Source organism: Diabrotica virgifera, chromosome 3 (genome assembly GCF_917563875.1).
Source record: "Diabrotica virgifera virgifera chromosome 3, PGI_DIABVI_V3a".
NCBI lineage: Eukaryota > Metazoa > Arthropoda > Insecta > Coleoptera > Chrysomelidae > Diabrotica > Diabrotica virgifera.
In genome coordinates this window covers 27,671,466-27,698,654 of record NC_065445.1, presented here as the reverse complement: position 1 = coordinate 27,698,654, position 27,189 = coordinate 27,671,466, and the positions used below count along the sequence as shown (strand labels likewise).

General features: G+C 31.0%; 1 protein-coding gene across 1 annotated transcript in view; it reads left to right on the top strand.

Moving 5' to 3' along the window:
• The first annotated feature begins 380 nt into the window (after positions 1-380).
• LOC114340380 (uncharacterized) overlaps positions 381-27,189 on the top strand; it is a 1,055,195-nt gene continuing 1,028,386 nt past the window's right edge. Inside the window, exon 1 of the mRNA XM_028291124.2 lies at positions 381-512. The gene's annotated coding sequence lies outside the window, so the exon portion shown is untranslated. The remainder of the gene's footprint in view (positions 513-27,189) is intronic.

Sequence of the window (27,189 nt, the reverse complement as noted above, 5' to 3'; positions counted from 1 at the left end):
CTGCTGCATATTATTAAAGATTTGTATTTCCTGTATTTCCGGTAATTTTGATCCGATTAATGTGAAATTTTTAGAGAATATTCTTGAAGTTATTTTCATCTAAATTAATATAAATAAGCAAAAATTTCAAATCAAACCCCTTCCCTTAAAAACGACGGCGTGAGTATCATAAAGTTGGAGCTATGACCAGAAATAGGATGCATAGAAAAATTATCACTTTTCCATTTAAATACATAAATAAATAACGTATAAAAGATAGCAAAATAATGAAAAGTTTTAAATTCCAACGCACGATACCGGCGCATCAGGTCCCTTTCCTCCACCTAATGGGAAAACGAAACTTCGCCGTGAAAAGCGTTTGGCGGGAGTTTGCCGATTACCGTCGACAAGAGCGGAAGTTGTGAGTGCTCGGCTCTGGAACTTGCGAACATCGCGTTGTTTCTCGTCGTGTTAGTGCTGAGAGATAACACCACAGGTGTTTTTTTACGAGATAATATTTTTTTCATAAATTTGTAAGTTTACTCCTTTTCTTAACTTTTTTTTTACAATAGCGATGAGATGTTGGATTTATTTAGTTTTTTGTTTGTGTTTTGTTGGATTTATTTATTTTCATGAAAAGTATATTTTTAATTGTTTATTTTGAGAAAAAACTTTATTAATAATAAAGCCTAAACCAAATTTTTAATTTATGAGTGGGGGCACAATTAATATTACAATTAATACTTTTTATGAATGACAAACTTTATTTATTTTGAAAAATATCTAGAGTGCTTAAGTGCCAATCAAGAAAACACCAAACTACTTTGATAAACAAAGGGATTGGGTAAATTTAAAATCTAGTCTGGGTCTTTAAAATTGAAGTCTGGGCTGATTATCGGAGAATAGGCCATTTTTGGGAAAAGTTATTTACCACCAATTTTATTGCTGGAATCGAATCTTATGATTATATATATATTAATAATATAGGTATGCAAAGTCCGCAGATAGTGTGCTACTTTTTTTATTAACAAAATGGCGCCCCCAAATCGTGTTTTTTTCAATTTTTGCTCCATAACTCCGAACATTTTAACTTTACACCAAAAACACTCGAATAAAAATTCACCGAAATTAAATTCTACATAAAGACATGTTTTTCCCAATCTGCTCCGACGAAAATTTTCCTCGGAAAATGCGGGTTTTCCCAACAAAATCTTTAAATTTCAAATAAAGTTTTAGATAAGAAATTATTTACCAATAATTAAATAACTCGGTGACATAAAAGTTTTCTTGGTTTAGATTATAGTTTTAGAAGCCGGTGAAAATTAAACGAATATTTTAGCAACAATTCAATTGTTAATTAATAATTTACGGTCGCCATAATAACCAAAATAAATATGATACACTGATCAAACTTTGAAATCTTATAAATATAAGATGCCTATTTAATATTTTGTCGACAAAATATAAATTTTCAATTTTATTGAATAATCTTTAAATGTTTAAAAAAAATAGTTATAAACAAATTAACGTTTCTCAGAAAGTTTTTATTATATTCTAATTTTAAAGAATAGGTAAAACGCGTATTTCAAATATCTTGAAAATGAATGCTTTAAAACTTTTTTGCAACCATTTGCAAAAAAAGTTATGAAACAGCAAAGTAAACATACGATTACTACGTTGTTTATATATTTTTTTTAATTCTTTCAAAGCGTAAAAGTGAGTTTAAAGTACAAGCTAATTACTTACAAAAAATATCGATTATTAATTTAATGGTTATATTTTAATTAAAGATTATAAATATTTTTTTTTGTAATTTACACGCGTGAAAGTAGACTAATACTAATAAGTTATTTAATTATTGATAAATAATTACTTGCCCAAAAAATTTATTTGAAAATTCGAGATTTTGTTTCTCGGAGCAAATTTTCGTCGGAGCAAATCGGAAAAAACATGCCTCTATGTAGAATTAAATTGGGGTGAATTTTTATTTGAGTGTTTTTGGGGTTAAGTTAAAATCTTCGGAGTTATAGACCAATAATTGAAAAAAACACGATTTGGGGGCGCCATTTTGTTAATAAAAAAAGTAGCACACTATCTGCGGTCTTTGCATAGCTATATTATTAATATATAGGATCATAATATTCGATTCCAGTAATAAAATTGCGGGTAAATAACTTTTCTTTGTACTTTACTAATTAGACCAGCGTATTATAACTATTTTTTTTTTCAAAATTTTAATAATCTTTATAATCTTTATAAGTTTGATCAATGTATCATGATTATTTTGGTTATTATTGCGATCGTAAATTGTTAATTAACAATTGAATTGTTGCTAAAATATTCGTTTAATTTTCACCGGTTTCTGGAATTACAATCTATACATACCAAGAAAGCTTTGATGTCACCAAGTTATTTAATTATTGATTAATAATTACTTACCTAAAACTTTATTTGAAAATTAGAGATTTTGTTGGGAAAACCCGCATTTTCCGAGGAAAATTTTCGTCGGAGCAAATCGGGAAAAACATATCTCTATGCAGAATTTAATTGCGGTGAATTTTTATTTGAGTGTTTTTGTTCTAAAGTTAAAATCTCCGGAGTTATAGAGCAAAATTGAAAAAACTCGATTTTCGGGCGCCATTTTGTTTATAAAAAAAGTAGCACACTATCTGCGGACTTTGCATACCTATATTATTAATATATAGGATCTTATAATTCGATTCCAGCAATAAAATTGCTGGTAAATAACTTTTCCATGAAGTTTGCTAATTAGCCCAGAGCTCTCATTTATTCAAGACATTTTTTCGAATTGGAATAAAATACGATTTATTACACGTATTAACACGTGTTTAATATTTTTCAAAACCTATCACATGACACTAAACACTATCCCCTAACCTACCTCCTGGGATTGGGACATGGGGCAACTTTAAAATCTTATATACACGATGTTTGGTAAAGAATGGGCCATATCTTAACTTCAGATTCTTAAGGTTAAAATAGGTCGATTTAAGCTTACCTTAGTACGAAAGTTAGTCCAGAAAGCCACTGCGCATCCGCTAGGAAAAATATTCTAATTCGGATTTTTTGCACAATCTTACTCAAAAAGGACTCCTTTTAACAAATTTGCATGTTGCCAGGACCAAAAGGTGGTCAAAAATTTTTTAAACGTTTTTTTTTTGTTTTTTTCCTAAAATTATTTTTTTGCATCGAAAAAAGTTTTTTTAGGTTTTTTGGATCGCTCCAAACAGAAAAGGTCTTTAGTGACTTTTTTTTAAAAATGATAGTTTTTGACATATAAGCGATTACAAATTGAAAAATTGCGAAATCGGCCATTTTTAACCCTCAAAAACTATGTGAAAAACTGAAAATTTGAATGTTGCTAAGGTAGGTAGATATTCTTTAACCATCGATTGATGAAATCCCGAAGAGTTTTTTGCAATACAATATTCAAAACTCCTTTGTTTTTTAATTGCTAATCAAGCGTGCGCGACACTATCTTATACCGACAGTATGGTGCAAATGAAAGGAATAAATTCGAAATTTCGTAAGCCGGCGGAAAATTCCCGTAACAGGTCGATTTTTATTTTTTAGTTATGATATTGTGGCATATATGGTATACTAGTGACGTCATCCGTCTGGGCGTGATGACGTAATCGATGATTTTTTTAAATATGAATAGCTCATTTGAAAGGTTCTTCAATTCTCTATTCAGTAATGTAAACATTTACATAATTATTTATATAGGGTGTCCTTCTACTTCTTTTTTTGTCAAATAATTTAATTTAATAAAAAATTTTTGGACACCCTGTATAAATAATTATGTAAATGTTTATATTACTGAATAGAGAATTGAAGAACCTTTCACCTATCTACCTTGGCAACATCCAAATTTTCAGTTTTTCACATAGTTTTTGAGGGTTAAAAATGGCCGATTTCGCAATTTTTCAATTTTTATTCGCTTATATGTCAAAAACTATCATTTTTAGAGAAAAGTCACTAAAGACCTTTTCTATTTGGAATGATCCAAAAAACCTAAAAAAACTTTTTTCCATGCAAAAAAAAATCATTTTAGAAAAAAAAACAAAAAAAAAACGTTTAAAAAATTTTTGACCACCTTTTGGTCCTGGCAACATGCAAATTTGTTAAAATAAGTCCTTTTTGAGTAAGATTGTGCAAAAAATCCGAATTAGAATCTTTTCCCTAGCGGATGCGCAGTGGCTTTCTGGACTAAGTTGATAATAACTGAAATACAGGGTATCAAAGTTCTTTTATTTTATTTATTCTTGAATATTTCCTGACAGACATGAGCTAACAACACGAAATTTGTAAAGCGGGGTTTTTTTTGGACGGGAAATCTAAATTCGCCAACAAAAATGATGTATTACCCAGAGGGCGCCACATACGTCTTTCAGCGCTCATTTAATACGTTCAATTTTTTTATCCCCAACTCTACATATCTTTAGGATATTCTTGTTCTCATGATCATTTTTCAGTGCGTCACAGTTTTTCGATTTCTCTCTAATGCATCAAGTTAGATGAGACGGAAAAAGCGGTAGCTCCGTGATTAAACACAAAAATAATGCAGCATTACAATGGTTATATACATAAGATGTCTATTCCTAACCTACGTTTGATTCGTTGATATTTAGAATGCGCGTTATTTCTAGCCAATCAAATACACGTATTACGAACATTTGACGAAAACTTCGTTCATTTTGGCCATTTTTTAGAAGTGTCAAAGAGTCAAGTGACGGTTATTATTCAGGTCAGTATTTTGTGTACCTGTCATTTTGAAATTTCGAATTCTACTTCCCTTGTGTTTCACAACGTCTTTGTGCATTTTTTGTGTTTTGGTTTAGAATTTAGTTCGTTAAAAGTTAGTCATTGGCGTGAGGAGACTAGAGACATTTGAGATGTACCGAAGAGTGCTAAATATCTCATGAGTAGATAGAATAGCCAACGTGGAGGTAATGAGACTTACGCATAAGGAACGAGAAGAACTAACAAATAAGAAGAAAACTGAGATATATGGGACATGTGATGAGAGATGTATATCTAATACTCCAGGTCATTATGCAAGAAAAAGATCTATATAGTAAGGAGACGTAACTCATGGCTGAAAAACCTTAGGAACTGGTTTGGATGTAATAACAATGAATTATTTAGAGCCGCGGTTTCAGAAATAAAGATTGCTCTGATGACTGCCAACTTTTGAAGCGGAGACAGCACCTAGAGAAGGAGATAAAAACACAATTAATGGATAGTTTTGTGTCATTTTTTAATGTTTCCATATTTATAAATTTAATAAACAATATTGTTTACTTTTTAATTTTATTCCCCTTTATAAAAAATACCTACATGTTAACATATTGTGTAAAAATCAAATATACTAAATTACTAATTAGTTTAATTCCGCAAGCTTTTCACCTATGGCTACGGTTACCATATCTTTTTAAAGAAAAAAAAAGTACAAAAAACAAAAATGTATTAAAAACGCAAAATGTATCTTGTTATTGGACAAATATAACTTTTTGGTATTAAAAATAAATAAACTATGTAGCTAAACATAAAAAATTATATCAATTAAACTAAAAATAACACATTACATTAACTTTGAAAAGGTCACAAGCCTGTAATTAAGAGTTTTTAGATGAGGGACCTGGAATAGCCTCATCTTCTTCCGGTTTTTTGCATCATTCATATTTTTCTCAACTTAAAATTAATTTAAGAAGGTCCGGCTTTGACTGAAGTAAATGAAACAGTTCATACAAGTCTCATCAAAATTTGCGTATACCAGCATCGCTGCCTTGAGAGAGGAAATGGACATTTGTGACTTTTCCGACGTCCAATAATAATTATTTATTACAGAATTTAATAGCCGCACTAGTACCCGGAAGACAAAAAATAAATTCGCATAATATTTGTAAGTTTTTCAGTTTGAATTGATCTACACACTTAAAAACTTTAAGCCATCGATCCTGACTATTTTTTTCTTCTCTGTTTCACTCAGCAATTTTTTCACTTGTAGCCAGTAGCCACGTCTTTCAAAATTCCCAGTTCGTCAAAGAGTTGATCTTCGTTTAACACGGTTGCCTTGATATACAATTTAAAAGCTTCGAGAGAATAACAAACATCGTTCCATGTTATTTCACTTCTAATGCGAGCAGAAGTCGATCGAGGTTCAACAAGTACGAGAGTGTAGACGGCCACCTTGTGTAACTTTGCCTCACTTCGTTCTACTTCCATTCTCTGTCGGTCTGGTCAAAGGGATCTTTGTCGGTATCGCACCGCTCTTTGTCGGTATTGCACTTCCTCGCGAAGTAGAACGAGTGTGTAGAGAGGGTACTTCGGACTTCGGTCAACTTTGGCGAAGTAACTTCGCCGAGAGTGTGGAGCCCACTTAAGATCTATGCTTTTGTAAAGTTTAAATTCATGAAAATTTGCACTCCAGTTTTCTAGGTAGGTTACACATTTTGTGTAAAAATGTTTCACTTGTGCAGTGAAGTTTTGTGTACGACCACCGCACCATAAGCCTGATGTCTCACACACTTAAAATGTTTTTAAGGATCATTCATAAACGCATTTACCAAAAACTTGATCTTGATATTGAAGAAACCCACTTTGGATTTACACTACTAATCCAGAGATGCTTGAATGTGAACCAGGATATGTACGTCTGTTTCATAGATTACAACAAGGCTTTCGATAAAGTCCGCCACAAAGAGCTAATGGACGTCCTCAAAGCAAAACAATTACAATACAATGACCTTTGAATTATAACAAATCTATATTATAAACAGCAGGCACACAAAAGCATTAACAATCACACATCAGAAGAGTTCGAAATTAAAAGAGGAGTGCGACAGGGGTGTGTATTGTCACTACTATGTACTATTAAATGCATACTCTGAAGAAATTATGAAAAAAGTTCGTGAGGGAGAAACAGCAGGAATAAAGGTACCTAAATGGAACACCAATTAACAGCATTAGGCATGCGGACGACACTATCATAATAGCGGACAACCTCCAAGACCTCCAAAAGCTAATGAACAAGATAGTTAAGTATGGAGAACAATATGGATTATCAGTAAACATCAAGAAAACTAAATTTATGAGGATATCAAAAACCCAAAATATTGATAAAAGCCTGACAATTAAAGGTAAAACTTTAGAACAAGTTGAAAACTACAACTCTCTTGGCACAATAATTAATCACACAAACGATTACTCCAAAGAAATCAAAGTTCGAATAGAGAAGGCAAGAACCAACTTCAATAAAATGAGAAAGGAAGTTTGTGCAACAGAACTGAAATAATTAAGACTTGAGAGTTAGGCTGGCAAGGTGTTATATTTTCTCGACTCTGCTTTACGGAATAGAAGCATGGTCAATTAACGCGTCGACTACTAAAAAGTTGGAAGCATTTGAACTGTGGGTGAAGGTACCTGAAGATAGAATGGACCGAGCCTGTAACAAACAACGAAGTCATGAGAAGAGTCAACAAAAGAATGGAAATATTGGAAACCATCAAGACACAAAAGCTGCAATACCTGGAACAGTATACAAAGTTTGTTTAAAAGTAGTAAAAGATAAAAATATTCATTTTTTAGAAAAAATAAGTACATTCGAGTGTCCTTAGAAAGATTTTAAAGTACATTAGGACAATATTTAAAAATAAGTACTGTCCTTCTTAAATGAGTACATATGGTCACCGTACCTATGGCTAAGTACGATTCTAGCATGTGTCAGATTCGTCAATAATTACACGAAATAAATCTCGACACACCCAATACAGTATATGACGTCATAATTAATGACGCACTGAAAAATGATCATGAGAACAAGAATACCCCCATTTTTATTACAGATTTGGATTCAGTACCATAAAAATTCTCATCTCCATTCACCCTGGTGCGCGGCTGTATTATTAAGAGGAAATCAATTTTTTCGATGAAAATATTTAAAAACAATTAATAGGGGAGTGCATATAGATTTTCACTTCGGAAAAAATCAAACAAGATAGAACTTTTTGTAATTTCATTGAGAAATGTTTAATAAACAACATATCAAAAAGTTCTACTCGAGAAGTGGGTGCTTCATTTTTTATTAAACAAATGAACTGCGAAATTAATGTTTTTTTTAAATATCTCCGAAAATATAAATTTAAAAAAAAAATGACTTAACCATTGAAAAATTCAGAAAATTATACAAAAAAAACCTTATATAAACACTTTTCTAAAATTAAATCTATAGCTTCTATAATTTTTTATTTATAATGCTAAAGTCACCCTTCTCACAAACATTGGTGCACTGTAAACTAGCGTTCGAAGAAGTTCACGGTTGAGTTATTTTAATGTAATTCTTTAACTAATGGATCAAATGAAATTTTACAAGTTGGACATGAAAGAAGAACAATTAAGCTATATTATGGTTATAATAAAAAGAAATAACAGGTATGGGCATAAGTACGGTGTGGGCCGTAAGTGAGATTTACATGAATCTTGTTTGAAAATTATTAAAAAATGTGTAACTAATATAATTTTCCTTATAAAACTCTCAAATTTGCACAACTTACCTTTCAAACATCTTGCTATGTTTCATTCAAAAAAATTTAAAAAATTTAATTCAAATGACACGACGCGACGTCTCAAAAAATATTTAACCGCCCCGCTGTAAGTATAAATATTCAGTCGAACCCGCTTATTGGAATAGCCTTCGTGCCAAGTGAAAGTATTCCTATAGCCGGGATATATTTTTTTCTAATAACCGATCATTGCAGGTTAGTAGGAACGTTTCAGGTCCTCAAATTTCTATTGCAAATATTCCTATAACCGGTATCCTAACAAGCGGGTTCGACTATACATATATAGGGTGAGGCAGATAATTGGCCTATTAGAAATATCTCGAGAACTAAAGGCAACAGAATCACGAAAATTGGAATAAAGGGGGTTTGAAGGATGATCTATTAAATGAAAATATTTTCATCTCTTTCCAACTTCCGGTTATACCGGAAGTTGCTTATAACTTCGTTTTTTAAATGGGACACCCTGTATATTTTTATATTTTTGGATTCTCTTCGATGTCTTCTTTCTTAAAATATGAGGTTTTGTAATATTTTACAGGGTATTTTAAAAGATAATTACGTTTTTTTATTAATTTCGTAGCAACATTCTTACCCTGTAGAATTGTAGTAGTTTGACATCTAAAACTCTACTTACGTTCAAATGATTTTTAATATACTCTACTATTGTTAAGAATCATTAGTATAGCTAAATTTTTAATTTTAGTATACAGGGTTGGTCGAAACTCGGAATGAGTATTTTCTGAGTTTTCTTAAATAGAACACCCTATATTTTTGTATTATAATGAAATGATATTTTATAGAACTTCCCTATACCTAACTGCTCTAATTTGTGGGTTATTGGTGATTCAAGCTAAACATTAATTGCCCAAAAAAGACGTAAAATTTTATTAGGTTGGCCGTGAAAATACTCAATCCCAAATAATTTTTCAGAAATAAATACACATTAATCCAGAGTGGTCCTTAAAATTACCAATAATGGTTTAGCTATCAAAAACCTACGTAGTTAAGATTGTTGGTGCGATTAACACTTAAGCACAAATTAAAGCAGTTAGGTATAGGGAATGCTTAAGAAATAAAAAAGTATCATAAAATATAATTTCATTACAATACCTACTAAAATACAGGGTGTTCCATTTAAGAAAACTCAGAAAATACTCATTCCGAGTTTCGATCAACCCTGTATACTAAAATTAAAAATTTAGCTATACTAATGATTCTTAACAATAGTAGAGTATATTAAAAATCATTTGAACGTAAGTAGAGTTTTAGATGTCAAACTACTACAATTCTACAGGGTGTTAATTTTGCTACGAAATTAATAAAAAAATGTAATTATCTTTTAAAATACCCTGTATAATATTACAAAACCTCATATTTTAAGAAAGGAGACATCGAAGAGAATCCAAAAATGTAAAAATATACAGGGTGTCCCATTAAAAAAAACGAAGTTATAAGCAACTTCCGGTATAACCGGAAGTTGCAAAGAGATGAAAATATTTTCATTTAATAGATCATCCTTTAAAACCCCTTTATTCCAATTTTCATGATTCTGTTGCCTTTAGTTCTCGAGATATTTCTAATAGGCCCTTTATTTGCCTCACCCTGTATTTAATGTTTTTTCATCTGAAGTTTCTGTATCAAATAAACATGCCAATTTTAGCTCAACAAAGATTAATACCTACGTTCGAGTTTCTTCCTTCAAATATCAAGGAATTGGTTGCGGATCCTCGTTATGTTGGTGACAAGTTGTTTTGACACTCTTGTCACAATAAAATCTGTCGCTAATTCAACTAAATGCTTCTCTTTATTAACAACGTTAGGTTGTTTTATGTTTGAGGTTCATTAAATTCTTTTTATCTTAACGACTCCCATTGAGATATTTCTTAAATTCTAACCCAAGTCTATTTACAAACAATTTGTTCTGCAGTATTAATGTATTCAACTATTCAAAATGGGAAATAAGCCACAATTTAACTAAAAAAATGATTTTATTAAAAAAAAAAACAATAAATCCTGTATAAAAGGTATATTTAAAAAATCCTCAAAAGGGCCACATCAAATTCACATAACTAGTTTTCGACTGGTTTACATACAAGATAGTATTACACAAAAATATGTGGGTCAAAGCCCAGTAAAAGTAGTCCGTCAAGGAACTGGGCTTTGACCCACATATTTTTGTGTAATACCGTTGATTGAGGTATTGGGAGGTAATACTATCTTGGTGGTTAAGCATGTACATTGCACGTAAGCACTGATGATGACTGGTAAACCAGTCTAAAACTAGTTATGTGAATTTGATGTGGACCTTTTGAGGGTTTTTTAAATATACCTTTTATACAGGATTTATTGTTTTTTGTATCACATGGTATACAGCCAACTACAGGAAAACTTTTTCCTTGTGGATTTTATTAACGTTTCGACGTCCAAATCGGATGTCGTTGTCAAAATACAAAATATCAATATTTTGTATTTTGACAAAATATTTATGAAATAAACGGATGTCGTTGTCAAAATACAAAATATCAATATTTTGTATTTTGACAACGACATCCGATTTGGACGTCGAAACGTTAATTAAATCATTTTTTAGTTAAATTGTGGCTTATTTCCCATTTAGAATAGTTGATTACAAAAATGCCCCAAGGAAATAGGTTCAGAACAATATTAATGTATTGTTTTGATATAGTTCTTCAACTCTATATTTGCCCATGCATGAAATTATTCACGAATTACTTTTTATACTAAATTAAGCAGCTTTTCCGTAGAAATCACAATTAGTTAAACAAGGATAAACAATACCATGTTTATGTCTTGTTACCTGATACCTTGTTTTTAGGCCCGCCGAGAGGGGGGTACAGCCAGTACATTTTACCGGGGCCCGGCGTCGACCAGACCAAAGACGTAACTTTTCCCGGTTTTTTGCTCTTCACTTTATGTGCATAATGCGTTTAATTAATACTCGGCTGTATTTTATATGATCTATATGGCTAAATTATAACGGCGCCAGCTGGCTACATTTTTTGATGATTTGCCTGGTCCTAGTAGTCACGCGACTGATAATTTTGAGCCCGACGAAATATTTTGCTGTGAAATATTAATATTGTCGTAGATTGTTTAAGCAATTTAACCCGCTAAAGAGGAAAGCTCCTTTAGTTGTCTTTCTCGCATTAAAAATGCTTTGAGATCTACAATGAAATAGGATCGGTTAACTGGCCTAGTAGTCCATTCATTAACGCTAAAATATTGCAAAACCTCTAAATTTTAAAGAACCGCTTGGATTGACATGAAATTTGGCATACACACAGCTAACAAGTCAAAGAAAAAAAGTGATATTGTGCCGATATGTGCTTTTGCCCTGGCGGTGGTTTTCACCCCCTCTTGGGGGTTAAAAAATATTCGTCCAAACAAAGTCAGGAAATGGGTAAACTGGCTAATTTTAAGTAACTTTTGTTCTATAGAGTTTTTTCTCTAAGTCAATACTTTTCGAGTTATTTGGCAGTGAATATGTTCATTTTTTCAACAAAATAACCACGCTTTTAGACGGTTTTTCGCAAATAACTCAAATAGTAAGTATTTTGTCGAAAAAGCATTCTTAGCAAAAATATAGCTTATAAAAATTTTTAAAAAATAGTGTATATATCACGTCTTTTTGTTTAGCAGAAGCAGAGTTATAGCTAATGAAAAATAGGTTCATATTCGTCAAATTCCAAATGGAATACTTTAACGTGAAATAACCAAAAATGAAGCACATTTCGGGGAAAACTCATTATAACTTATTTAAAGTGTTTAAAAAAAGCTTCATTTTTGTTTTATAAAAAAAAATTCTAGCATCAAAATTAAACAAGTTACGCTCAAAATAAAGTTAGTCCCTTTTGGTTTTGGTAAAAAAATCGAGAAAATCACCCCCTAATTAGTATCTTAAATGAAGTTAATCGTAACGACTTCACAAGTTTCTTGACTCGTGTATATATTGTTTATATGATCTGTAAGTTTCATCGGTTCAAAGTCCTGATTATTGAAAGTGCTGTAGTTAAAAGTGGTTGAACGAATCACTGATCACGAATGTATGCAAATTTAGAAACACCAAATCTTGATCAATTTTTGTCCAACAGAAAAACAAAAAAATACATGATATTCAGAAAAGCAAGTCTGACTTTTTTTGTTTTTCAAGATTTTTGGTATCTCTAACAATTTTTAAGTTATTTAAAAAAAAAGCATATATTTCAAAATTTAAATTTTTAAAAATTTTACTTTAAAACCAAATTTTTAAAAAAATAAGCACTTTGAATCGATGAAACTTACAGAACATATAAACACAATATAAGTAAAATAATTTGTGGAGCGGCAACGATTAATTTCATTTAAGTTGCTAATTAGGGGGTGGTCCTCCCGATTTTTTTTTGCAAAAACAAAAGGGACCAACTTTATCTTTAGCGTAACTTGCTTAAATTTAATGCTAGACTTTTCGCAAAAACAGAAATAAAGCTTTTTTTAAATACTTTAAAAAAGTTATATTGGGTTTTCCCCAAAAAGTGCTTAATTTTTTGGATATTTCACGTCGAAATATTCTATTTGAAATTTGGTGAATATGAATATATTTTTCATTGGCTATAACTCTCGTTCTACGAGATCCAGAGACCTAACGCGTACACCATTTTTTTACTTTTTTATAGGCTATATTTTTGCTAGGAACGTTTTTTCGAGAAAATACCTACTTTTTGAGTTATTTGCGAAAAACCGTCTATAAATGTGGTTATTTTGTTGAAAAATGAACATATTCACTCGCAAATAACTCGAAAAGTGTTGACTTGGCGAAAAAGCTCTATAGAACAAAAGTTACTTAAAATTAGTCAGTTTACCCATTTCCGGACTTGTTTTGGACATATATTTTTTCACCCCCAAGAGGGGGTGAAAGTCACCCCCAGGGCAAAAGCACACATCGGCACCATATCACTTTTTTTCTTTGACATGTAAGCTATGCGTATGCCAAATTTCATGTTAATCCAAGCGGTTCTTTAAAATTTAGAGCAAAAACCGTGAAAGAATGGACTATAGCAACTTTGTGCATTGATGATTTGGTAAAATAATGTGATTTTTCAAAACTTGACATCTTTGCCAATTAAAAAACTTGATAAGCACCTGTATTATAAAAATTTTCCCTATTATAAATATAATCAAAATTTAATAAAATTTATATTTGACATGTTTTTTATTATCTGTTATTGATAATTTTATTTCTTAGAAAAATTAAAAAAGTTTTTTCGCTCTTCACTTTTTTGGTGGGGGGCCCGCCTATCCCTCTCGGCGGCCCTGCCGTGGGAATGTTTAACTTATATTTTATAAAATTATATTGTGTTATATACAGGGTGTTTCATTAAGAATGTCCTATCTATTAGTAGATTCTAGGTTTCAAAATATTAAGATTTAACCAAAATCATTTAAATAAAATATGGCTCCTTACTGGTTTTGTTTAAAAATTTAAAAAACTATTTTTGCTCAGTATTTTAAAACTTATTGTATTAAGACGTATTGTTTTCATACTATGAAATTATGTTAAATAAACGTTTCTGGCTATTACCAGCGGCGTACGACAGGGGACAATGAATGGTTGATCCTTCCCACATTCTACGCCCCTGGCGCAATTTTTCTCTTGCCCCTTTTCGATTCTCCAATCTCTCTTCAATCCTGACCCCCCGGAGGGAGTGTAGTGGTTGACGTGATGTCGTGTATTGTCCGTCTAATGCTCTCTATGTAAATAACATGCTCTTTACTCGTAACGATAAGTTCATTAGTTTTCGAGATATTTCAAGTTAATGATGTAACGGCACAGTTATTTTGATTAATGTATTGTGTCGCTTAATTATTAATATCAAATATCTCGAAAACTAATGATTTTTTCGTTAAGAATGAATAATAGACTTTTCAGTATATTATTATTCAAAAACATTCAAAGTACTTATTTTGGTTTTGTTTTAGACTTTATATAAACAGACATTTAAGTGTGAAGGACGCCTACCCTCTTATTGATGTAGCTATTCTGTAGGTAAAGCATAAATAAATTCATTTCATTCTAAACAGTGTTCTTTATCAAACCAGCGCGATTAAGTCACAACCACACACCAATTTTGTTTCATTTAATATCACAAAATATATTAGATATCACAAATATCCCAAACTCTATTCCCGGTCTCAAATTTTGATCGAAATTAAATGATCAAGACAAAATCCTTGACATTTGAATTAAAAATTCCGTAGTTGCGTTTTCCAAATTTTATTAAAATTCCACGTCGAGTATTCGACGTTTTCATTAAATTTTCATCATCAACTTATTTAAAATTATAAGAGGGCTGTCATAAGGATCGCTCCATTTTGGAAGAAGTCATATCCGTAAAAACAGATTAAATAAGATCTTAAGAAAATACTGAACTCGGTGATGTTAATGTTTATTAGGCGTTTGTAAATTATTTGCCGGTGTATCGGTAAATTTTTACTCTAAGTAAAATTTTAACTTAAAAATTTTAACTTAAAAATTTTAACTTAAAAATTTTAACGTTACATTTATTGTGGTTACAAAATGTGGTTATTTTGTTGAAAAATGAACATATTCACTCGCAAATAACTCGAAAAGTGTTGACTTGGCGAAAAAGCTCTATAGAACAAAAGTTACTTAAAATTAAACAAACTGGAACATGAAGTAAAAACCACTTCTATGTAAAAGGTATATTTACTAAAAATTTTTAGAATCCCAATGGATTCAATAAAATGAGTTCATCAGAACGTTTTCAAACCTATCGGTCCATCATCAGTGAATCTAAAATCAAATAAGTAATCCCACTATTAAAATTGAAAAGATGGTTGAAATTGTGAAAGTTAAAAAATGTGGTTATGATTACTTACTTGAATACTTGCAAAATAGCCCCAGAACCAAACAATGGTTGTGATTATAAATAAATCTACATTATGTTGAAATAAATTTAAAATGGCTAAACGCCGATGTTCAGGGATTAAACCTCTGGGAACATGGTGAAACTCTACCCGAGGACCCAATCAACCATCTTCGGTCAACGATGACTACTAAGTGTCAAAGCTATGTAAGGAAATGCTTGATGTGACATTGACAGTTGAGGAAGAAGGTAGTCGATTTTCAAGGAAATTTAAAAACAAAGTCATGATCCAAGACGAAGATATGGTAAAGATTTTAATATCTGAAAATGTCTGTTAATTAAATCTATTGTTTTTTAAAATTAAAAGAAAATGTGTTTTACAAAATAAAAATTATTTTAACTGTAGGTAACTACAAATTGACTGTATCAAATAAAATAAACCTGATCAAAAAATTTCAATATGATAAAGTGAGCTGATTAGTAGTAATGACAGAAATAAAATTAAATAAGTGGTGATATGAAGAAGTTTTAAATTTTGAAAAGGGATATTATTATATCAAGAAATTTATATGTCCACAGTATGTGTATTGATGGTTGTATAGGTAGAAGGGAAATTATTATTTGGATGTAGGTGAAAATTAAAAACTTAAATAGATTAGAGTTAAGATATAGTCAATCTGATAGTAGAAATTATGATTTCTATAGATATAGTCAGATTGACTATATCTTAACTCTAATCTATTTAAGTTTTTAATTTTCACCTACATCCAAATAATAATTTCCCTTCTACCTATACAACCATCAATACACATACTGTGGACATATAAATTTCTTGATATAATAATATCCCTTTTCAAAATTTAAAACTTCTTCATATCACCACTTATTTAATTTTATTTCTGTCATTACTACTAATCAGCTCACTTTATCATATTGAAATTTTTTGATCAGGTTTATTTTATTTGATACAGTCAATTTGTAGTTACCTACAGTTAAAATAATTTTTATTTTGTAAAACACATTTTCTTTTAATTTTAAAAAACAATAGATTTAATTAACAGACATTTTCAGATATTAAAATCTTTACCATATCTTCGTCTTGGATCATGACTTTGTTTTTAAATTTCCTTGAAAATCGACTACCTTCTTCCTCAACTGTCAATGTCACATCAAGCATTTCCTTACATAGCTTTGACACTTAGTAGTCATCGTTGACCGAAGATGGTTGATTGGGTCCTCGGGTAGAGTTTCACCATGTTCCCAGAGGTTTAATCCCTGAACATCGGCGTTTAGCCATTTTAAATTTATTTCAACATAATGTAGATTTATTTATAATCACAACCATTGTTTGGTTCTGGGGCTATTTTGCAAGTATTCAAGTAAGTAATCATAACCACATTTTTTAACTTTCACAATTTTAACCATCTTTTCAATTTTAATAGTGGGATTACTTATTTGATTTTAGATTCACTGATGATGGACCGATAGGTTTGAAAACGTTCTGATGAACTCATTTTATTGAATCCATTGGGATTCTAAAAATTTTTAGTAAATATAACGTGTGATCCAAAATTATTACCACCATAGGTGGCTCTGAACGACAGAGATAGCTATACAGTGCATGTCTATTCTTAATTCAGATATACTTTCCAGTTTACGTCAACTTTACAGTGTACGTCAACTTAACAAGAAAAGTAAGGTTATGTAGAGATCTTGTTTGATTTTATTTATTATTGTTACTTATAATTTTGTTAATTCTTTTTATTTTTGATTAAAGTTCTGGTTTTGACTGATTTTTTATGTTTTATAATGTTAATCAAAATTAATTGATAAACCAATGATATACATTCAGATTCAAACAAGACATACGTAATTTTTTGCACGGATAGCTTTGATCCCAATAATTGTGGATCGCTCGTTACCTTTTACATAGAAGTGGTTTTTACTTCATGTTCCAGTTTGTTTAACTATAAGGTATACAGCCAATCCAGGGAACTACCCCTTTTTAGTTTACTTAAAATTAGTCAGTTTACCCATTTCCGGACTTATTTTGGACATATATTTTTTCACCCCAGGGCAAAAGCACACATCGGCACAATATCACTTTTTTTCTTTGACATGTAAGCTATATGCATGCCAAATTTCATGTCAATCCAAGCGGTTCTTTAAAATTTAGAGCAAAAACCGTGAAAGAATGGACTACTATGGGTTTACCTCTGAGAGATTTATTGTTTACATCTGGGAATTCTCATTTCTTTAATAGATGTCGCTACAGCGTCTGATACCTACGCGAATTATTTTTATAATTCAGCTTAAATAGACTGTTTGGTTTCGTTTCGATCCAGAGTCAGAGCTGATCATATTGCTCCTTTGATGGGGTCTGGAGAGACCGAAACGTACGTATGGGGATGATGGATCATCTCTGAATCGAAATGAAGTCTTTCATAAAACTAATAAATAAATATTAAAATTTTGTTCGATTTTAAAAGATTATTTAAAATTCAAAAATTCAAAAATGATAAAAAAACATAGTTTAAAACTTCGCGCTAGTTTACTGTACCGCCTACTGTACTATTTTTTTCATCACATTAAAACCTACAGTAAAACGATTTTAAATATCAGCTTGATCGGAGCAGAATTCCGTCTTAGAAATCAAAGCTCGAAACTTTTCTGTCCTTTGTGCTAGTCGAAAAATGCAAATACGCAAAGCAGATGTTCTAAAAAAAACCTTCCTTTAATCCTCTTAAACAAATATCCACAAAATGGAGCGTTTCAGTTGAAAAAAGTTTCATTTGAAAAAAAAAGTAGAAAAAAAAAAAGAAGGAGCTACTTGTCTTTCACACGCAGGAGTACAAATAAAAAAATAACAATTTTTAAACGTGGAATACGCTAAATAAATATCGAAGTGTCTCACTAATTTTGTAAAAAATTATTTGGTATATTTTTTATTGAATTTATTCCAGGTAAAATCATCACCTAAACACAGTGGCGCATCCAGAATTTTCCTCTGAGGGGGGAGGGGGTTGGCTTGGATACCGAATGTTTTTTGTATTGTTTGTGAAAGACAAGGTACATTTTAAAACGTTTTTATATACTTGGCTTGGTAAAAATAGTTCTAGGCTACCTAGTTACCTAAAATTTTCAGAATAGCTTAGAACTAGCTAACAATGCAATATTTAACTGCTATTATACAGGGTGATTGATTAGTGGGATCAAGATCCGTAGATCCGTTATAGTAATGGATAGCGATAAAAGTTAATAACAAAAATTGTAGCCAACTTTGAGACTTCACATTACAAAATTAGTTAGAATTTTACAGGGTGTTCGATAACATAGTGGCAGATCAAACTTATGTTTTTTTAAATGGAACACCCTGTAATTTATGTTATATTCGAAATATTCTTAACTTCTCCGTTACAAAAATATAAAGGTTAAATATGTTATACAAAGTTATAACCAATTTTATATGAAAATCGTAACAAGTTTATAAATAAAAATAAGCACAACGGCAATGGTTTATTGATGCCATATTTTTTTATTTATTGTCAGAATTTTCATAAAGGATCGATATTGCTAACTTTCTTTAAATTTGATACAGGGTAAGTCAAAACGCAAGTACATTATTTTCTCAGTAATTTTAAATAAAACACCATGTATTTTATATCACTATCGAAAAGTACTATTACCTTACTTTAATTTTTATATAACATTTCCTATGTCTAAATTTATTAGTTTTCGAGATATTTTAATTTTTCAGAGCAAATTATTAATTACGGGTCTAAATCTATCCAAATTTTAGGTGAGCCATTATAGACCAATAAGGATCTGCGAAAAAAACATCTATTTTTGGATGTGAGAGGTGGCATTCCGATTTTTGCAGATAAAGTTAGGTGACACCTTCAGTAATAATAATTGACTTATGCTCCTTCTCAAATATGCCCGGAACATTAATAAAAAAATTAAAATATTTAAAAATTTCGAAAAACATCGATTTTTTTCTGCTTTCTTTGCTTATAACTTTAAAACGATTCATTTTGGAACAAAGTCGTAAAGAAATAAAATAAAGATAATTGAATTTTGTATGATATACGACTGGTAAAAAATGTCTTAAGGTATTACCTTTTCTGCAATATAGCAATAAATACAAAATAAGGGGGCAAAATAAGTCTGTTGTTATTCAATATTTTTTAACCACTTTGGTGGCACTTAGAACCTTAGTAATTCGCTTAGGAAATTTTTTGTAACATACTTAAATTGTGTATCAAATTTCATTAAAATCGACCTAATAAATTTTGCATAATAAATTTGCAATGTAAATGTTTTTAAAAAAGTTCAAATTTTTAAAATCTTTCTGAACAAAAAGTAGACCATTTAGAAGTTGGCTAATTTTTTACGTATAAAGAGGTACTATACCTATCTAATACACTTTACAGAATTAAAATCGGATTATTTAAGGGGCCCCAGCAATGTTTTAAATTTATAAACAATTTTTTGGCTTATAAACAAATAGCTTTGTTTAATAATAAAAAAATTTATTTTTAGCAATGCAAATAATTAAAACCGGTATAATTTGACTTAAACTTTCAAATGCTGTCAGCAGAATTGCTATTTTATTTTTTAATCAAACGTTATTCGCGTTCAAAAATTGCAATTTCTCGATTTCTTGAAAGTTCCTAGAAAGTTTATCTCGAAAACTATGCATCCTACCAAAAAACTTGTTTTTGCTTAGAATCAACCAAGAAATACAAAAAAATGTTTTATTTTGCGAAAAATCGATTTTATGTAATTCCTCAAGTTCTTTGTTTATAACAATCTTATCGACATCCGGATCAACTGTTACCCAAAAAATTCGTGTTCTACTGGTCAAAATACATAATCCTTGGGTAAGTCCATCTAAGTAAATGATCCCGTAGCACCCCCTCCTGGCCACAGCACTAATTTGTTTATAAGCCAAAAATTGTTTATAACTTTAAAACATTGCTGAGGCTGCTTAAATAATCCGATTTCAATTCTGTAAAGTGCATTAGATAGGTGTACCACTTCTTTATACGTAAAAAAAATTGACAAATTTTTGTATGTTCTAGTTTTTGTTGTGCAAGATTTTAAAAAAATTTAATTTTAAAAAAAAAGTTTAGATTGCAAAATTATTATGCAAAATCTAGTAAGTCAATTTTAACGAAATTTGGCGTACGGTTTAAGCACATTACAAAAATTTTCTAAGCGAATTAGCAAGGTTCCAAGTGTAACCTAAGTGATGGAAAATCATTGAATAAGGACAGGCTGTTTCTGCCCCCTTATTATATATTTATTGCTATTTTGAAGCAAGGGTGATAAATTAACGACATTTTTAACCAATCGCATCTGAAGAAAATTTAATTATCTTTGTTTTACTCCTATATGAATTTGTTCTAAAATAAATAGTTTTTAAGTTATAAGCAAAAAAAGTAGAAAAAAAAAACGAAATTTTTTGAAACTTTTAATTATTTTATTTTTTTTATTAATGTTCCGGCCATATTTGAGAAGGAGCATAAATCAATTATTATTAACGAAGTTATCACCTAACTTTATCCGCAAAAATCTGAATGCCACCTCTCACATCCACCTAAAAACAGATCCTTACTGGTCTATTACTGAATTGTCTAAAACTGACAATTTACGATTACTGATTATCAGTTTGTAATCAAAGTTGGCTACAATTTTTGTTATTAACTTTTATTGCTATCTATTGCGATAACGGATCTACGGAGCTTTACCCCACTAATCAATCACCCTGTATGGATAAATCGATTTTTTTTTTATTTCAAACTATTTTAAAAATGTGACTAATGCAATGATATTTTCAAGTACGTTAATAAATCGATATCTACAAATTGATGGTGGGTCAGTGGCATTAGACTGCAGATCGAGAGTTCGAAAACGGCTGTTGCGTATCTTTTTTTAAATTTATTTAATAAATAATTAAAAGTTAATATACTTAAAATTCATATTTAATAACTTAAAATAAGTTAATTATTAAATATTATATATACCATTTTAAACAACCGTGGTATTATAAAAAGTACTTTTTTATACTACTGTAATTTTTGGAATTATAATTTTAACAGTTAATACACCTACTGAAAATTCATATTTTATTCTTTCGAAACATGTTGTGTCCTGTATATAACAAAACCGTGTTGTTATAAAAATACTTTTTTGTTATAGTGTAATTTTTGGAATTTTAAGTATTTTATATCGTAAAATTATTTTATATTCTCTCCTATAAATAATAAAAACGTTTTATTATAAATTTTTTTTATATTTAGAGTATATTTATTCCTACTATTTTTCTTTTTAATATTCCCGGGGGGAGTTTAACGCCCAAAATCTCACTGGGCGCGCCACTGCCTATACATACAGAGTGAGTGTTATGTATAGAACGCCCCAATTGTATTGAAAACGGCTTGCACGATTATTATAAATTTTTGTGTGTAACGCTCCTTTCACACACTAAGAATTTGAAACGTACGATAATCCCATGATAAGCGCTGTTTTACATTATAAGAATTTTGACCGTGCGATGGTTAAAATCTACATAGTGGCTCGAGCAATCATATGGAATCTTTCTCCCTTTACCGCTTGAAACGTTCGGTAAATTTCAACTATCGTACGGTCAAAATTCTTATAATGTGAAACAGCGCTATCTTTCACATTACACCGAACGTTCTAACCGCCGTGTAATAAGAAAGGTACCATAGGATTGCTCGAGCCACTATTGGAATGTCGTTTCAAATTATTAGTTTGTGAAAGGAGCGTAAGCGTCTTGTGATTCGGCCGATATTATGGTTTTATTTACATTGTTGTCAGATCGTCCGGTTTTCTGAAAATCCAAAGAACTTTCATGTTTTACATGAAACACTCTGTATATTTTTTATTTTGTGAAGTCCTTAAGAAATACTGTGATTATTTGTCATGTAATGTTTTTTATACTTAACTCAATAATTTCGGAGTTATTAGTTATTGCGAGATTTACACTATCTTCGCCGAAGTTAGAATAATACATTTAGATGAATAAACTCGTTTAATTTGAATAATCTTGATTAAATTATATCCTAATAATACCACAAAAAGATCTTGTCAGTAAATTAGTAAAAAATTTAATGAAACTGTTGCAGTAAAAAATTACCCAAATCATAGTGCAGGAAACCTAGAGCAGCTGAAAACAAATTCAGTGGTAATCCTACATTTTAATTCCTGAATATTTTGCAGGTTTTGTTTTATAAACGATGTTTTCAAGTGCCCCCACAGAAAATAGTCTAAGAGATTAATGTCGGGTGATTGCGGAGGCTATTCGATAAAACTACTCCTTCCAATTCATGTATTGGGAAACACATTATTTAGGTATTGATTCATCATATGCGTATAGTTATGTGAAGCAACATCTTGTTGTAGCCAAATATTACCGTTTGGGATATTGTTACTGTTTGAACGTTTTGAATAATGAAATTTTGACACTAAAATGGAATTTAAAATACTTACTTGGATTTGGAAATATACAAATTAAGTTGTAAGCCCATACATTAAGTTTTTCTGGATACTGTGTGTGGTATTTATGTATCCAACGAGGATTGTGACGTGACCAGTATCTATCATTAAATAAGTTTACCTTTCCATTAATTAGAAAATTGGCATCATCGCAAAACATTACATTACTTAAATTGTAACATTTTTCCGTCATTATGCCATTACGTCTACCGAAATCATCATCTGACAACTCTTCTTCTCTCCTCCTCCTCCTCCTCCTCCTCCTCCTCCTCCTCCTTCTTCTTCTTCTTCTTCTTCTTTAAGTGCCGTCTTCCAATCGGAGGTTGGATATCATCATCATTATCTTTACTTTATCTACCGCTGCTCTGAAGAGTTCTATAGAACTGCATTTAAACCAGTACCTTAAATTCTTCAACCAGTACTCACCTTCTTCCTATACTCCTTCCTCCTCTTATCTTTCCCTCTATTATCAGACTTAGCAGTTCATATCTCTCTCCCCTCATTACATGTCTCAGATATTGTAACTTTCTTATTTTTATTGTGTTTATAATACTAATACTAATACTTTGCCTATTTCTCGCAATACTTCCGTGTTAGTTTTCTTCTGTGTCCATGCTATTCTATTCTAATAGTCCATGTGGTGAGACCGCTCCCGTCTGGAAAAATTTCTGATTCGGTTTCTTTGTGGACTCCTATTCAAAAATGTCCCCTTTAAACAAATATGAAGGGTGCCAGGCGGAATTTTTGGGTAGAAATTGTTTAAACAATTTTTTTAAACAAATACAAAAGATCACGTTTTTTGCTCCATAATATATATTTTTAAGTTTCGTGGGAAAGAGGTATCACGCAAGGAGACAGTCTTAGTCCGCTACTATTCATAATAGTCATGAATGAATTGACTAGAAATACTGGAGAAAAAACGAACCAAATACAGACAACAATAGGATACCAAAGATTACAGCCAATAAAAATAGAAGCCCTATTGTATGCGGATGACATAGTCCTTATAGCAGATTCCGTGACAAAAATGCAAAAACTCATAAATATATGGACAGAAGAAATAGAGAAATTAAAAATGGAAATAAACATCGAGAAAAGTAAAATAATGGTCATCGGCGAAAAGGAAGAAAATGAAGTAATTATAAAATGCAAAAATACTCAACTGGAAATAGTTACAGCATATGATTATCTTGGAAGTATTATTACCAATGATGGGAAAATAGACCTCGAAATAACAAACAGAACTAAAAAATCAAATAAGCTGTACTACGCACTAGCGCCAATTCTAAGGAAAAAAAAATGTCACACGAAACAAAAATTAAAATATATAATACGATTGTGATACCGACGATACTGTATACAAGCGAAAATTGGACTTTACAGAAAAAGCATAATAGTAGGATAAATGCAATTGAGATGAGACATTTACGTGCTATAGCCGGAAAGACCAAATGGGATAGAATAAGAAATGAGACAATAAGAGGGATAACTAAACAGGAACCAATAATGAATAAAATAATAAAGAGGCAATTAAACTGGTATGGACATCTGATGATAATGAAACCTAGTAGACTAGCAAGGAAAATTCACGAAACAAGGAATATTACAAAAAAGAAAAAAGGCAGGCCGAAGAAAAAATGGATACAGCAAATAGTAGAAGCAGGAAAAATCAAACAGAAAACGCTAGAAGAAATGAAACTAATAGCACAGGACCGAAAAGAATGGAAGAGATTAGTGAATATGTAGCTAAATTAAACCCAAATCCGACACCTGAAAGGGTACAAGGAAGGGGAGAAAGAAAGAAAGAAAGTTTCGTGGGTCATTCTAAACCAGAAAAGTATCTTAATTTTCTCAAAAAATGATAGTTTGCGAGTTAAAAGCGATTTAAAATCTGAAAAATGCGAAAATACGCATTTCGAGGCTTAAAAACTCATATTTAAATTAGTATTTTTGAGGTTAGAGGTAAAAGAGGCAAAATATTATTCTTTTCTGCTTGACTGCACTAGAGACTGTAGAAGTAGACCAAATGTCTGTGATCTTAAATTTTGTAATACATCAACAAGAATATGGCACAATAGAAGAACACTTTATTGGATTTCTTGCTGTAAGTGAGATAACAGAAGAGTATTTAAGTAATGTCATACTAGGCGAACTAGAAGAGAATGGCTTAGATATGGCGCAAATATGGTAAGCATAAATATTGGAGTCAAAACTCGAATATTAAATATAAATCCTAGGACATTTTTCACACCTTACGGTTGTCATAGCTGGAATTTGCTGTTGGTAAACGCATCAACTAGTATAGTATAGTTGATCCAAAAGATGGCATAACCCAGACATCCAAAGTGAAAGTTATCCTTCAACACCAAATTGTTCTATATGGTCCACACAATGTCCAGAAAAAAGTCACACCATTTTGAGCGTCGGGTTTGGGGGGAGAGGGGGAGAAATCGGTCAATTCGTAGTTTTTTTTTAAGTTTTTCGCCAATAATTCTAAAACTATGCGGTTTAGCATGAACAACCTTCTATACAAAATTGTTCTACATTAAATTTGAAATAAAAAAGGTCCTATGCATAATCTTTCTAAAATGAATGGTTCCAAAGTTACGGAGGTAGTATAGTATAACTGGTCCAAAAAAAGGCCTAACCCAAACATCCAAAGTAAAAGTTTTCCTCCAACACCAAAATATTCTATATGGTCCACATATTGTTCAGTAAAAAGTTACACCATTTTGAGCGTCCGGTTTGGGAGGAAGATGGGAGAGAAGCCGGTAAATTAGTAGTTTTTTTAAGTTTTTCGTCAATATTTCTAAAAATATGCTTTAGCGTAAAGAGTGTTATATACCAAAATGTTCTACATGAAATTTAAAACAAAAAATATTCTATACATAATTGTTATACAATCAACGGTTCCAGAGTTACGGAGGGTGAAATGTCGAGGTTTTCGATAATTTTTATATTTTTTGGGCAATATTTATGATATAACTATACCAAAAGCCCAGACATCCAAAGTGAAAGTTATCCTCCAACACCAAATTGTTCCATATGGTCCACATAATGTTCAGAAAAAAGTCACAACATTTTAAGCGTCGGGTTTGGGGGGGGGAGATAGGGGGAAGAAATCGGTAAATATAAAAAGTATCGAAAACCTCCACATTTCACCCTCCGTAACTCTGGAACCGTTGATTTTATAACAATTATGTATAGAACCTTTTTTGTTTTAAATTGTATGTAGAACATTTTTCTATAGAACATTCCTTACGCTATAGCATAGTTTTAGAAATATTGACGAAAAACGTAAAAAAACTACTAATTTACCGACTTCTCCCCCATCTCCCTCCCAAACCGGACGCTCAAAATGGTGTAACTTTTTACTGAACAATATGTGGACCATATAGAACAATTTGGTGTTGAAGGAAAACTTTTACTTTGGATGTCTGGGTTAGGCCTTTTTTGGACCAATTATACTATACTACCTCCGTAACTTTGGAACCGTTCATTTTAGAAGGGTTATACATAGGGCCTTTTTTATTTCAAATTTAATGTAGAACAATTTTGTGTAGAGGATTGTTCATGCTAAACCGCTTAGTTTTGGAAATATTGACGAAAAACGTAAAAAACTAGGAATTTGCAGATTTCTCCCCCCTCTCCCGCCAAACCCGACGCTCAAAATGGTGTGACTTTTTTCTGAACATTATGTGGACCATATAGAACAATTTGGTGTTGGAGGATAACTTTCACTTTGAATGTCTGGGTTTGGGTCTAACTATACCATACTAAACTTCGGTGACAGCAAAAACATTTTTTGGTTTTATCCAAAAAATTAATTTGTTGTTTTGAGGTTCCAGCAAACTCTAGGAATTGGTCAAAGATAAATTAAAACTTATCATGAAGCCTTTATCGGACACTAGATGGGAAAGCAGAATCGCGGCAGTCCATACTATTTCAATTTGATCAAATTCAAAAAATCAAACGGATCAATCAGACACTCTCACTCTCTATGTTTTTTGTCATTTTTCGGATTTTAAATCGCTTATAACTTTAAAACTATTAACTTTTGAGAAAAATGTCAGAAAACTTAGTTTATTTAGAATATCCCAAAGAATCTAGAAAAAATATTTTTCGGAGGAAAATAGGAGATTTTTGAAATAGAGCGCGCCGCACCGGCAAAAAAACGGATAAACATGCATATTTAACAATTAAGAAACAACGGTATA